Source organism: Hemiscyllium ocellatum, chromosome 30 (genome assembly GCF_020745735.1).
Source record: "Hemiscyllium ocellatum isolate sHemOce1 chromosome 30, sHemOce1.pat.X.cur, whole genome shotgun sequence".
Lineage (NCBI taxonomy): Eukaryota > Metazoa > Chordata > Chondrichthyes > Orectolobiformes > Hemiscylliidae > Hemiscyllium > Hemiscyllium ocellatum.
This window is the reverse complement of record NC_083430.1, coordinates 27593903-27608926: the sequence shown is the minus strand read 5'-3', so window position 1 is coordinate 27608926 and position 15024 is coordinate 27593903.

Here is a 15024-nt window from a genome sequence, read left to right as displayed (position 1 = left end):
GCACTAGCTTTCGGAGAGCAATTCCTTAATCAGGTAGTTGTGGAGCAGGACCATAAGACAGAATTTATAGTCCAGGTTTGTTCGATATATCAATTCAGATGCATGACACTGTAATCTTTTCCTATAAATTCTGTGTCTTATAGTCCTGCCTCACAGCTACCTGATAAAGGATTAAGCGCTCTGAAAGCCAGTGCTTCCAAATAAACCTGTTGGACTGTAACCTGGTGTTGTGTGATTTTTAACATTAACCACAAGCCAAGTTTGCACCTGTAGAGAGAAACATGCTATCTGTGCTGACATTGCTACTTGCTCTCAGTTTCACAATTCTATGAGGAGGAATGATCTAAATATTCATAATTGAAATTAGGAAATTTGACAGAAGGAATGGTGACACCTGGGAACTCTCCCCCTCAAGCAGCAGTAGATCTGAGATCAAATGACAATTTTAAAACTTAGGTTGGTAGACTATTGTTGGTCAAATATATTAAAGACTATGGGGCAAAGACCATATGGAGTTAGGACTCAGATCAGCCATGATTTCATTAAGTGGCAGGGCAGATTCAAAGGACTAAATGGCTTCCTCCTGTTACTATATTCCTAAAATAGGATCTATAATTTTAGTGTGGGTTACAAGGAGAGATAATGATAACCTCCTTGCATCAACAATGCATGAACTAAATTCCTTACTATTTCATTATGGCGCAGAATTGCCAGCAAAGTAATAAATAGCACAAGGACATAACTAATTGACTTTCAGAATCAAAGAGGCAAAGTGATACTTGAGTGAATTTGTTCAATGTCTGTTAATAATGAGGAGGTGTTGATTTCAAACTCAGGATTCGAGGATCAATAAAACACCTGTGATTTACACATTCAGGACAGAGTCACTGAAGAATTCATGTTTTTTAATTGAAGTAAAAAGATCAAAGGCACAGAGCAAAAGAGTGGCAAGGTTCAAAACAATAAAACAGAAGACTAGGCAAATCAGGGAGTAAACACTTGTCATTGCGAATCTTGCATTATTGAAGATTGTGGGAAGAAGGAAAGTGTCACAAAAACAACTTTGAAGAGGTCATGACAAATAAACAGTGACAATACTCGCTTCTTCTTCAAGTTATTAAGTGTTTTAAAAAGCCCATGACTTCATAATCAAATAACGATTTACAAACAATTTACATTGTGCCCTTTCAAGATTTGAACATCCAAGCTGATTCCTGCTAAGCAGTAAGTGAAATTAATTCAAGTTTCTACCCAAAAGTTGAACAATTAAAAGAAATCTCAAATTTTATTTAAATACTGTAGTGCACTGTCAGCTCTTTCAGAATTAAGTTAAGGATCACAGGCTCCAAGCTGGTCCAGTGTGGTCCATGTTGAACAGACATTCTTCTAATCCAACGGAGACAGCTCCCGAGGCTGAGTGTACCCCCAGCCCTAGCACCTGATTCAGGGAAAGCTCAGGCTTTGATGTCCTCAACACAGAGAGCAAAATAACAGCAGACACCTATTTAGTCAGACAGAAGATCATGTCCTCAGCATTCCACACACTCAGTTTCACTTCAAGATCGACCAAGAATGTACAAAGAACTGAAAATGATAGCGACACACATTAGATCAATCAACAGTGACAAGTTCAAGTTTTCATGGAATTTTCTTTTTGAATGAATGAAGAATTGTGATCAATGTCAGCTCCATCAGGCTTTGAGCTATCTGCAATTTTTTAATTCTTTTACTTACTAAAATGATAAGCATTTTAATAGTCGCCAGAGCACTTACCAGATGGAGATTTCTATTCATTGCAAACAGTCAAACCAATTAACTGCATCCTCCTCAGCTGAAAGGACCAAGCTTTGAATATTCACCCGTAACATTTATTTCATGTTAACATAAATGAGGATTTAAAGTACACCAGGATTTTTCATCTGATTTTAAAAAATAATTACCTTCATATTAAAAGAATGAAATAATTTTCAGTCATTGTTGACAAATCTAACACGACAATAGCAGCTGCTTCAAGTCACTGGATCCATTGCCCACTGTTCCTTGTGGAGTATTTAGTTTTTATTGCTGTTTCTCCAGATAGGCCGAGAAGTATTTATTTTTAATGTAACCAGTGTTACACTGTAATTATTCTATTAATTAGAAATGAGCTCAAATTAAAAGCTTGGGCTAGTTGCTGAGACAGATTGAGATTTTTTTTCACTCATAACTATTAATTCCGGTGATTAAACATAACTGATTTGACTTTGACTTTATATGGAAAACTATTCTTTCATTTCTTGGCCTTAAGTTTCATAACAAAACCAATCACTGCCAAGGTCAGTGTTTTTTTTGTATCATGCTCTATCTGTGTCAAGAGTTCATGATTTGTTTACTGACTGTGTTTGAATGTGTAATGTTAGGGATGTTCTTCCCTTTACTGTTCTCCTTTATGATGTAAGGTGCTCATTGATGCTGGGTACAGGACACCCCCAGCTGCCCTGCACCATTGCTCCTCTGAGAGGGGTGATGGCATAGTCATATTGTCACTACACTAGTAATCCAGACACCCAGGTAATGCCCTGACGACCTTGGGTTTGAATCCCGTCAAAACAGATGGAGGAATTTTAATTCAATAAGATCTCTAAACATTGGGAAAGCGTTCTTGTGGCACAATAATATTGTCCCTGTCTCTCAGCCTGGAGTTCTGGCATCAAGTCTCACCTGCTGCAGACTTGTCTAAGGATATCTCTGAATAGGTTGTTCAGAAAATCACTGTAAACCTTGAGTTGCTGAGCAGGTTGATTAGAAAATATCTAAAGCTTCAGAGAAGGGCTGTTATGGTATGGTGGTAGTATCTCTACCTCTGAGGGAGGAGGCAAAGATTCAGCTTCCACCTATTTTAGAGGTATGCCATAACACATCTGAACACGGTGATTAAAAATATTTTTGCAAACCTGGAGAGGGGGCATCTTATGCTGCAGTAGACATATCCAAACCGCCAAGCCAGGAAGCCTAGGTTCAAGACCTCCCGATCCAGAAACATCTGACAATATCTCTGGATAGATTGATTGGAGCTTCTTTTGGTAAATCTCAAGATGGAGCATTGTCAGATTATTCAACTGAGAGGGTGAATGACGGCATTGCAGCCAAGGCATTCCAGTCTGCATCCAATGTTCACATAATACCATTTCCAGCAGCAGTCAAAAATTACTGACCATAAGCCAGAACTCTGTCTGATGATCTCTTTCCAAGCCCAGATTGTAGGTTAGCCAGCTGAACACAGAGCTGGAATTAATACTGTTCGATATTCTGGCAGACATCAAGATCATGGCACAGTCCCTCAGTTGGCTGTATAATTTTAGTGGAAAGACAATCTCAACCTCACTTTATTACATTATGCAAACTCCCTTATGATTATTGAAATAAATGTAGATCATGCAGGAGGAATAGTAACAGAGAGCAATTCAGTAAAGCAATTGGAATATTGCATTGTTTATATAAAATATACATGACATATATAATTAGTGACTGAATCCAACACATTAACCTTTGATGTTGATATGAAGATTGTGCTTTTGAAATTGACTAAAAACTATTGCAAAATGAAGTATTCCATCTTCCATGTTGTAAAATGATCAACTACTTGTCCTTTTGCCAATATTCCAGAACATTCAGCTATGTCCCAGTGCACCCCATCCTCCCCAAACAAAATTGTTAATTCTTTGACATAACCATCCTCTGATGGTTACAAAACTGCTAGAACCCTGTTTCAAGTCTGATTGTCTGAATAGTTAATTCACCAACTAATTCCAACATTTCCAAATTCTAAATCTTCCATCAAAGAAAATATAGTACATTCCCCTCAAGCTATTTAAGTGCCCAACCTCAAAGGAGTGTAGGGAAATAGAAAAAACGTGTGAGGCAATCATGTTTTGTGATTTTAAAAGATAGTGAATACAAACTTGAGCAAAGACCACCCTCAGAGATTTTGGTCACCTTACCTAAAGGAGCACATATTCACCTTATAGACGATGCAACAAATGTTCACTGGTTGTTTCTTTAGGTAACAGCACCATCTATAAGGAGCATTGAGTAGAATAGACCTATTTCTCTGGAGTTTAAAAGAATGAGAGGTGATCTTATTAAAATGCATGGAATTCTTTGATGGCTTGATAGGGTAGTTATTGAAAAGCTGTTTATCCAGTTGAAGAATTTGGTACTGGAAGTTAATTATTTCACAGAATCACAGAGTTGTTATGATGCAAAAGGAAGCCATTTGGCCCATTAGATCAATACCTGTTCTCTGAATGAGCGTTATGGCTTAGTACAATTCTGCTGTGTTTCTCTATAACCCTACACATTATGTATATGCAAACAGTCATTTAATGCCCTCTTGAATACCTGAGTTCAGTCTGCCTCCAGCTAATTTTCAAAAAGCACATTCCAGATCCTAATGACTTACAGTATAATTTTTTTCTCTCACATTCTCCAATCTTCTCATCCTTGGAACCATTCTTGTAAACCTCTTCTCCATTACATTCACAACCTGCCTAAATTGTAGCACTCAGAACTGTACACAATACACCAGCTGAGGTCTACTTAATGTTTTATATAAATTCAGCATAACTTCCCTGTTTTTATACATAAATCCCCCATTTATGAAGCACAGGATACTGTATATATACTGTTACTTTACTAACTGGTTTTCCTCCACATGTCCTTCAATTAATGACCTAGCACACACACACTGAGGAGTCTCTGCTTATGCACAGTAGTACTACTCTTTATGATAGTGCCCTTTATTTTATACTAACTCCACGTCCTTTCTCCTGAAGTGTATTACCTCACACTTTTCCACACTGAACTTTGTCTGCCTCCTATCTGCCAACTTTACCAACTTGTTTATGCCCTTTTGAAATTCTACACTCATCAATTTAGAGCTAAGATGAGGAGAAATTTCTCAAACAGTTGTGAATCCTTGAAATTTTCTACCCCAGAAGGCAGTGGATATTTCGTCATTGAGTAAACTCAAGACTGACATTTGTGGACAATTGAAAATCAGGTGGTATGGAAATTGAGCCGAAAGGTGAAGGTGAAGGTGAATTGCAAAATAATTTAACTGAAGTTGCATTGAATGGTGAAAGTGTTCAGGGAGACCTGTGTAATACTCCTGCTCCCAATTCTTCAGTCCCTATGATCTTAAATAATGGACTCTTCAAAATATTGAAGTTAGGGTATAATTGACATTGCCACAAGGGGACAGAAATCATCTGTAGGAATGTGTGTCGTTTTGACTGGGTTTGACAATAATTGTATTACCTTTATTGTTTTTAACAATGCTGGCTTTCTTCACTTTGAGTCAAAAGTGTTAACCTTTATATCAAGGAAGGGTCATCCTCAACTTATCAGTTGTAACTGGTTTACATACAAAGAAATGGGCAGATACATTTATAATAATAGGTTTTGTTATTCATTCATGGGAATAAACATCATTAGCCGGTTCAGCATTTATTACCTGCCTTTAGTAGCTCTTAAAAAGGTGGAAGTCAGCTACCTGTTTGAACTGCTGCAGTGCAGTGCTGTAGGTAGACCATAATGTCATGAGGAAGTGAGTTCCAGGATTTTTATTCAGCAACTGTGAGGAACGGTGATATATTTCCAAGTCAGGATGGTGAGTGGTTTGCAGGGTAGCTTACAGGTTGTGGTAATCCCATGTATTTGTTGTCCTTGTTGTTCTAGATGAAAGTGGTCATGGGTTTGGAAGGTGTTGTCTAAGAAGCCTTTGTGAATTTCTGTAATGCATCTTGTAGATGGTGCACATTGCTGCTACCGACTGTCAGTGGTGGAGGGAATGGATGTGGTGCCAATCAAGCAGGCTGTTTTGTCTTGGATGATGGCAAGCTTCTTGAGTTTTGTTGGAGCTGCACCCATCCAGGCCATTAGAGAGTATTCCATCACACTCTTAACTTATGCTTTGTAGATGGTGGACAGGTTTTGAAGAATCCAGTTTTGAGTAACTCACTGCAGGAGTACGAGGCTCTTAGCTGCTCTTGTAACGACTGTATTTATTTGGCTGATCTAGTTCCATTTCTGGTCAATGGGAATCCCCAGGATGTTGATAATGGTGGATTCAGTGATAAGAGGAGAAAATCCCTCTCATGGATTTTTATTTTTATCTTTATATTACAGATGGAATGAATTTATGTTCTGTCTGCTGGCCTTGCCTTACTGGGGACAGTTTTAACCTCACCCTGACCCTGAAGGTCTATTTTCTGAATCACAAATCAAATTGAGTCATATGTCATGCAATATGGAAGAGGCCCTTTGGCCCATCAAGTCTGCACTGACAAAAACAAACTCATCTCCTATGTTCACTAATCCCACTTTCCAACACGCAACTTAATGTCATGACATTCTAGCATTCATCCACTTACTTTTTTAAAGTTGCGAGGTTTCCCACTTCTACTACCCTCCTAGGCAGTGCATTCTAGCTTCCCACAATACTCTGCTGAAAGACATATTTCCTCAAATCCCTCTAAACCTCCAGCCATTCAGCTTAAAATTATGTCGCCTTGTTATTTTCCCTTTGAATCAGAAGACTAGCTGCTTCGTATTCACTTTATCCATACCCCTCCCATTCTTATACTCCTCAATAAGGTCCTCCCTCAGGCTTCTCTGCCCTAACGAAAACAACCTGAACTGATCCAACCTCTCTTCACAGCTAAACTGGTCCATCTCAGGCTACATCCTGGAGAATCTCCTCTGCACCTTGTCCAGTTCAATAACATCCTTCTTAGAGTGTGATAACCAGAACTGCACACAGCACACATTTGTGACCAAACTAAAGTTTTGTACAGTTTGCAACATAACCTTCCTGCTTTTATGATCTAGCCACCACCAAACAAGGCAAAAGCTGTTAGGATAGGGATGAATCCATAAGATCACAAGGTATCTGTGCCATGAGGACCTCCCAAGCTTGTTGTCCATGAGTGACTAATGTGAGAGGGCAAGCAAAGTGACATCACCTACCCACTGGCATCATTCCCTAAAGTGGCAGGATGTAAATCTATCCTGGTTTTGACAGACTGTGAATCCATGACAGAAGTATTCACTGTTCATTGCAAAATAATGCTTAACCATGTGCATGGCTGATATGGTAAGTGTAGAGCTCAACAAGGCTGCAGCATTATACAGCAATACGTTGAGGTTAAGTAACTCATTTTGTTTTAGAACACAGCAGTTAGACTTCTACATAGAAAATGTTATATTAATCATCAGTGTGTTACAGTCTCAATGGAGACCAGTAAAATTAAAAAGAAGAGATCCAAGATCTTAGTTATTCTCTAAAGAATGAAGCAACAACATTCCATGGTTTAAAACAGAGGAATTTGAACTAAACAAGAATCAAATAAAGCAAATACAAAACACTATTTTAGATCACCTCCAATACTCTAACATCTAGATACAATTTAAGTAAAACATGAATTTCAAGGCAAAGTGCAGTCAAATATAAACTATAAATTTCACATTAACTAGCAGACAAAACTAAGATAGATTATAGTGATTGGCTCAGCAGTCCACATAGCATACAAGTCATCATTTTCAGTTATAAAGTCCTTCAAATATCTGACTTCCACATAAAGAGTTCAGTTCCTCTCCGTCAAGGATGAAGGCTGATCTCCAGCCGACATCAGCATACAACCAATACTATCTTCACCACAAATGGTACATCTCCTGAACCTCCTCAGCCTGGTCTAGATGACATAGATCCACCAATGTTATCTTCAAGTAATGGTAACAACTGCAGTAACTTATTCTCAGTTTCAGGAATGGACTCAATCTTTTTCAACTTCCTGAAACAGCAACACTGGATTCATCAACTGATAATAACTGCCTTTGATTGATCTGTCTCCTTTTATAACTTGCAACCAGGTTTAGTCATGTTTTGGATTCCAAATCTTAGCTTGTTCATTCCTTTAGAAACAAGGAAGATAGGTTTTCTGTTTCCATGTCCCTTTTCTGTTTCATCTGAATCTGCTGAGTCTAGTTTTGGGCACCTCACTTGAGAAGGTATGTGAAGGAATTGGAGAGGGATCAGAAAAGAATCATGAAAATGGTTCCACGTTGAGGTCTTCGGTAAAGAAGACAAAATGGAAAAGTCAGGTCTGTTTTCCTTGCAGAAGGAAAGTTGAGAAGAGTTTGAGTGTGGTATTCACGATCATGAGAAGTAGGTTGGATAGGGAAAAATTGTTTTCACTTGTGAAAAGATTGGTGAGAGAAGAAATATCTAAAGTAACTGGCAAAAGAAGCAAAAATGATGTGGCAAAATATTTTTCATGTAGTGAGTGGTTATGGTTGGAATGCATCATCTGATAGTGTGCTTTAGGCAGGTTAAATCAAAACATTGAAAAGGAAATTAGACAGCTTTCTTAAAAAACGTGCAGAGTTATGAGCAGAGGGCAGGACGATGGCCTTATATTGTGCTCTACCAATTCTGTGAATCTCTGTCTATATTTGGTTTCCTTGTTCTATTTGTGTTTCAGTTTGGGTCTGTGTAAAGAAATACAAATTTTAAAAGCACAGATTCCCTCCAAACCGATACATCTGTTTGCATTCTGAGGAACAGTCAATGGAGTCAGAATGTTAACTCTGCACTCTTTTCACTGATGCTGCCAGACCTGCTGAACCTCTCTAGCAATTTCTGTTTTTATTTCAGGCTTCCAGCATCCATTGTTCTTTGTTTTACACCAAGTTTGATTTCATTTCTATTTGTACTGGCTTTTGTTTCCTTTTAAACAATTAAATAAAAAGCATGCATCGTGATAAGATTGCTACAGTGTGGAAGCAGGCCATTCTGCCCATTGAGTGTGCACCAATCCTCCAAAGAACATTCTACCCAGACCCATTCCCCTACCCCATCCCCATAATTCTGCCTTTTCTATGGCTAATCTACCTAGTCTTCATATCCCTGGACACTATGGCATGGTCAATCCATCTAATCTGCAAATCTTTGGACTGGAGGAGAAAACCAGAGAGCCAGGAGGAAGTTCACACAGACCCAGGGAGCACGTGCAAACTTCACACAGTCACTCAAGGGTAAAGTCAAACCCCGGTCCTTGGTGCTGTGAGGCAGCAGTGCTAACCATTCAGCCACCATGATCAAGTTAGTGGAGAACAAAGTAACAAGATCACACAGGTAAAGACAAATCACTTTTTTTTTGTTTATGCTGCAGGACTGTTGCAGAATACAACTGGTCATTATAGGCCACAAACATCACAAGACTATTTTTTTCAACTATTTGCTGCCAATAATAAAGAAGTTCAAATGAACATAAAGCAGAAAAAGTTGTTGAATTGAGCTGAATTGAGTTTATTGTCATGTGTGCTGAGGCACAGTGAAAAGCTTTGGCTTATAAGCAATATAGGCAGTTCACAGAGTTAAGTGAATAATAGGTAAACAATGGCAAAAACAAAACATTGCCAGGGAGGAATGGATCTTTGAGAATGCTGGATGCCTTTCCTTGACAGCAGGCCAGGTAGATGGATTCGAGAGTTGGGAGGCTGGCCTTTGTCTTTATCCAGGCTGAGTTCACCACTCTCTGTAACTAACTCCAATCTTGAATGATATAGTTGCCATACCAGGTAGTGATACATCCAGACAGAATGCTGTCATTGGTGCATCTATAAACGTTGGCAAGGGTATTCGCCGTCATGCCAAATTTTCTCGGCTACCTGAGGAAGAAGAGACGTTGTTGGGCCTTTAGAACCAGTCCGTCCACCTGAGAGTCCAAGAAAGCTTGTTGTTGATGACCACTCCCAGGAGCTTGACACTCTCCACTCGTTTCAACTCTGTGCTGTTAATGTGTAGGGGTGCATGAGTAACATCCCACTGAAAGTCAATAATGAGTTCCTTGGTTTTGCCGGCATTGAGAGCTAGAATGTTCTCAGTGCACCATTTTTCCAGGTCTTCCACCTCCTGTCTGTAGTTTGTTTCGTCGCCATCTGAGATTTGATCAACTATAGTGGTGTCATCAGCGAACCTGTAAATGACATTACTCTGATATTTGGTGACGCAGTCATGGGTATACAGTGAGTACAGTAGGGGGCTGAGTATGCATCCCGGAGGGCTCCAGTGTTGACTGTTAGTGAGAATGAAATAGTTTCCCAATCTTCACTGATTGTGGCCTGTGGGTCAGGAAACTGAGGATCCAGTTGCAGAGAGTGGGGTTTAGTCCGAGATCACTACATTTAGTAATCAGTCTCAACTATTGTAGTCAATGGGTAGATTCTTATGTAGTTGTTCTTGGCGTCAAAATGTTCTAAGGAGGAGTGAAGGGCAAGTGATATGGCATCTGACGTAGATCTGTTGGTCTGATCGGCAAATTGGAGTGGGTCAAGAGTAGTCGGGAGGCTGGAGTTGATTAATGCTATGACCAGCCTTTCAAACCACTTCATGACCACCGAAGTTAGGGTCACTGGGCCATTGAGACATGCTGCATGAGCCTTCTTAGGCACAGGAATGATGATGGCCCTCTTGAAATAGGCAGGGACCTATACTTGTGTTGTCAAAAACTTGGCATTACAAAAGGCATCAGGCACATGAATTGTGAAATTACTGAAATTAAATCTGTACTTTTCAACACATAAGCATATGCAGATTTCAGCCTTGTCTTTTTTCAGGAAATATAGGGTAAAAAGTAAACTGAATTTGTACAGTTCAGTAAGAATCATCAAATCATACAATTTGTTATTGGTAAATACCTCAATTGAAGTACTAAGGGAATGTTGCACTACTGTAGGTGGCATCATTCAGATGAGAGGTTAAGAGACAATTTAAAGAAAAATAGGGTAGTCTCCTGATGTCTTACCCAATTTATACTTCTTAGTCAACATCATTATTCAAAATGAACACACTATCTGGCCATTATCTCATTGCTGGTTGCAAGGCCTTGCTATGCACAAATTGGCAGCCATGTTTCCCTACTTTATATTACTTCAAAGGCTCTTAAACAGTTGTAAAACATTTCAGGATATCTTGAGGTCATGAAATGAGTGATATGAAAGCAAATTCTTTCTTTAAACCAGGATATTTGCATTGACCATATAAATTTATTCTTGCAGTTTATTGTTTGCCCAGAGGTCTTTGTTTAGATGCGAATCATTTGCTAATTGTAGTAAAAGGACTGTAGCACTGATGGAATGAGGATTTCAGATAATAACTTGATAACTAAACAAATCTGACTAAATACAATGGATGTACAATTGCTACAATGTTTTATATATGTTCGCTGGTCACAGATAGATCGCTTATATGCACAAAGAGCATTGCAAGTAATGTACTGGTTTCATTAAAAAAACAACAGAAGATAGGCAGAGGATACTGTCGACTGTGCAAAGGAGGAGGGTTAGGCTATTGTGAAGCATCTATTGTGTTGAAACTTTACCAGAGGGGATAAAGATGACATTGACTTGACAGCCAGCCTCTCCCCTATCCCTGGCACAGGGTCAAGCACAGCAGGGAAGTCTGTACTTTAACTGAATTTTGGCTGGAATTTTCCCCCAGTCTTGAGTTGTGAACTGAAGTTTTCATTTCAGTCAGTTTCATATCAATGTGTCAACTGCCTAACATTTATGTTTAGGATATTTGTTTCAGTCGCTGCACTTATATTCAAATATCCTGAAGCTGTCTTGTTGCTAAAGTCACTGTGTATCATCTGAATGGGCATGTGAAAACTTTTGAACTGTAAATTAATCCAAAATTCCTCAGTTTGGACTCATTTAGATTTGAATATTATAACCCAGAGCTCATTTCTGATCTCGGTTTCATATCAAAACTCTGAATCTGTTGCATGTTGTTCAGTTAGCTGATTATTGACTAAGATTGTACTTCATCTTGTACTTGAAGCCTGTATGTAGCGCAATGAAAGAAAAATAGCAACAAAATTGAGCATCATGAACCATTTCAAATGGTCAAATCTTTCATAATTATTTGAGAACCTGTTTCACAACCATTGAAACTTAACATCAGCATGAATCACTATCTTCAAAATCAACATCTGAGTGCAAATGGAGCACCCACCATCTTTGTCATTTTCTGTTCTATATGGAAACGGAGTATGCATCTTTATGGAAATCTGCAAATGTACAAAAATATTCAAGGTGTATCATTCTCTTAAATATTTGAAAGATAACTTTACTAGTAACCTTACATATTGACCTGTCCTGTTTATATTGGTTTGTGGGATGACTCAAGATCCCGGTACTCTTTAAGTTTGTTATATCCTGTTACATCAGTATGTATGTAAGCACATCCTAACTGTTGGCTCTGTTAGAGACTGAGCTGTCTTGTTGATATCACAGTCTCACAGTGGGGCATTATGTTCACTGTTAATAGACTGCACCGATCCATTGCACTTTAGACTGAACCACTCAGCATGGGTGGCTCAGCATCACACACTCACAAATGTTCGTACATTACTCACAATAATCGAAGGGTTAATTAAAGTTACTCTGGCACAAGAGGCTACCAAACGTTGAGCGTGTTAATTTCTGAACGGTATCGAAATAACCTTTTGTTACTGTTGCAGCCCTGTGCTGCTCCAGAGTAGAGTCGAGTCCTAATTTGCCCAGAATAATTGCAGAGAGTCTGATTAAAACCCAGGTGTTGAGAGAAACTCAATCTTATTTCCCAGGGTGATTCTATCAGTTTAAAAAAAAATGTTTTTCTGCAAATGAAAAAAATGCAAAAAGATAACAGAATTCATTGCTCTTAAAATTTTAAATTTAAAAAGTTAATAAAGCTCAGGCTGGAAGATGATAGAAATTTGCATCTTGCAGATTAACATGCACAAAAAAAGCAAAAATCCTTTTGCCTCAGGTAATAATTTGAGAAACCTTTGCATATTTTATTTAAAACCAGGCCGAGTTTAGCAGGGTAATAACACAGACAGATGATGATTAGAAGGTTAGGCCTGGAGGGCTCACAGCTTGGGCCCTGCAACTCCTCACACACAAAGGACTGCTGAAGAGCAGATTACTCTAATTGCCTGTCACGCGTTTGTCAAATGTTCTGTGCAAATATTATGCACAACTCTGCCAACCTTTTGAATATCTCTCTCACAACTTTTTTTTAAGCAGACAAGTTTCAGCATATTGTGTGTTACCAAACTGTGAATTTGATCAGTGCGGCGTGCAGCTTGTTGTGTCAGGGACCCCCCTGAACAATAATTGAAAAAACTGCACCCAACAGAGGGATTTATCAGGGACGGGCCCATTAGCCCAGTTGATTTTCGTGAAGTGAATAACTGGTTTATTGGAAAATTGTACCATCAGGAGGGATTACTTAACCCTTTTGAGTACTTGGGCCTTCAAATACTAGAAGTGCTTCAATACTTTCAACTATTATTTGCAAAATGAACAACACCTCCTGGAACTATTCTAATTCTAAGTATCAAAGAAAAGTGAGAGGAGTGTGTAGAAACTGTTTGTTTGCTGAGAGCTTTCCTGAATATGATAGAAAATGTTTAGCACTCATTTGTTTTTACCGGTCCTTTGGTGATTGACATCAATCCACGAGGAAGATTGTGATGTCGGGTTCCTATTAACTTGTAGTTTTAAGTACTGTATTTAAATGTGATAACCATACTTAACTTTTGCAGTAGCCTTTAGGTATTTAGTGCACCATTTGTGGAGCAAATTAAATGCAGCTAAAAGAAGCTAACCTTGGAAAGCAAGGAAGGAAATCAAAGCAAAAATACTCGAATACAAAATAGATGTCACCCTCAACAGTATGTCTGAAAGGGTGCAAACAAATGGAAAAGGCTCCCCCACATCAGTTTTCAATTCAACTTTAGTATCGGGGGAAAAGTTATTTGTTAAATCATTTTCAGTCTTGTGCATTTGCTTTTTTGTGAACAATGGGCTATAGGTCATGGTATTGGTCCATAAAAAGGATGAAGTCGCCACGGTACTTCCCAGATCGCAGGACTGCTCTCTCATTAGAGAGAGAGAGAGACAAATGGTGGTGGTTTAACCTGAGGGTCACCATGCCTCAGGCAAGGAGAGATTTTGAGAAGGAGGGTCCTTCATGGTGACCTCAGCTGGTGCTAGAATTGAACCCACACTGTTGGCAATGCAAACTGTCCCCAAGTTGCTTGCTAATGATTGTGCAATGTTCAGCTACATTTATGAAGTAGCCCCAGTCCACATTCAGCAAGGCTTGAACAGCACTCAGACTTGATTGATAAGTAAGAGATATCATTTGTACCATATAAATGCCAGACAACAACCATTTTTAACAAGAGTAAATCTAACTATTTACATTGATATTCAGTGGCCCTGCTGTGTTGAATTCCCCTTTATTAGCATCATGAGGTTATCATTGACCCGGAACGTAACTGCAACAGCCACATACATAATCTGCCTACAAGAGGAGATCAAAGTCTAAGAATAGTTTAGCAGCTAACTCACGTTACGACACCTTGAAACTGTCCACCATCCAAAAAGCACAAGTCAGGAATGTGATGGAATACGCTCCACTTGCCTGGATGAGTGCAGCTCTATCAAGACTCAGTGTTTACAACATCCAAAGAAAAAGTGACCTGCTCAATCAGAAACCCAATAACTACCTCAAAATGTCAGTCCCTCTATCATAGTCCCACTGTGACCACAGGGTTCACCTTGCACAAAATGCACTGCAGTAACTTACAAAGGCTCCTTTGGCAGCACCTTCCAAATGGCCTTAAATATCGTGCAGGATGCCACCGGCAAGGTCCCCTCCAGAACACACAACATTCTGATGAAGAACTATATTGGGTCAGAGAACTGAAACACACCCTATAACAGTGTTATTGGTGTACTTACACCAGATGGACTGTGCATTTCGAGAAGGTACCTCACCACCTTCTTGAGGATAATTAGAATGAGCAACAAATACTTTTTTTCCCAGCAATGCTTACGTCTCACGACATAATTAAAAGCAAGATCAAGCCAGTGCAAACAATTGAAGGATTTCAAGTGGGAATGATGTCATTGTAAATAGAGCAT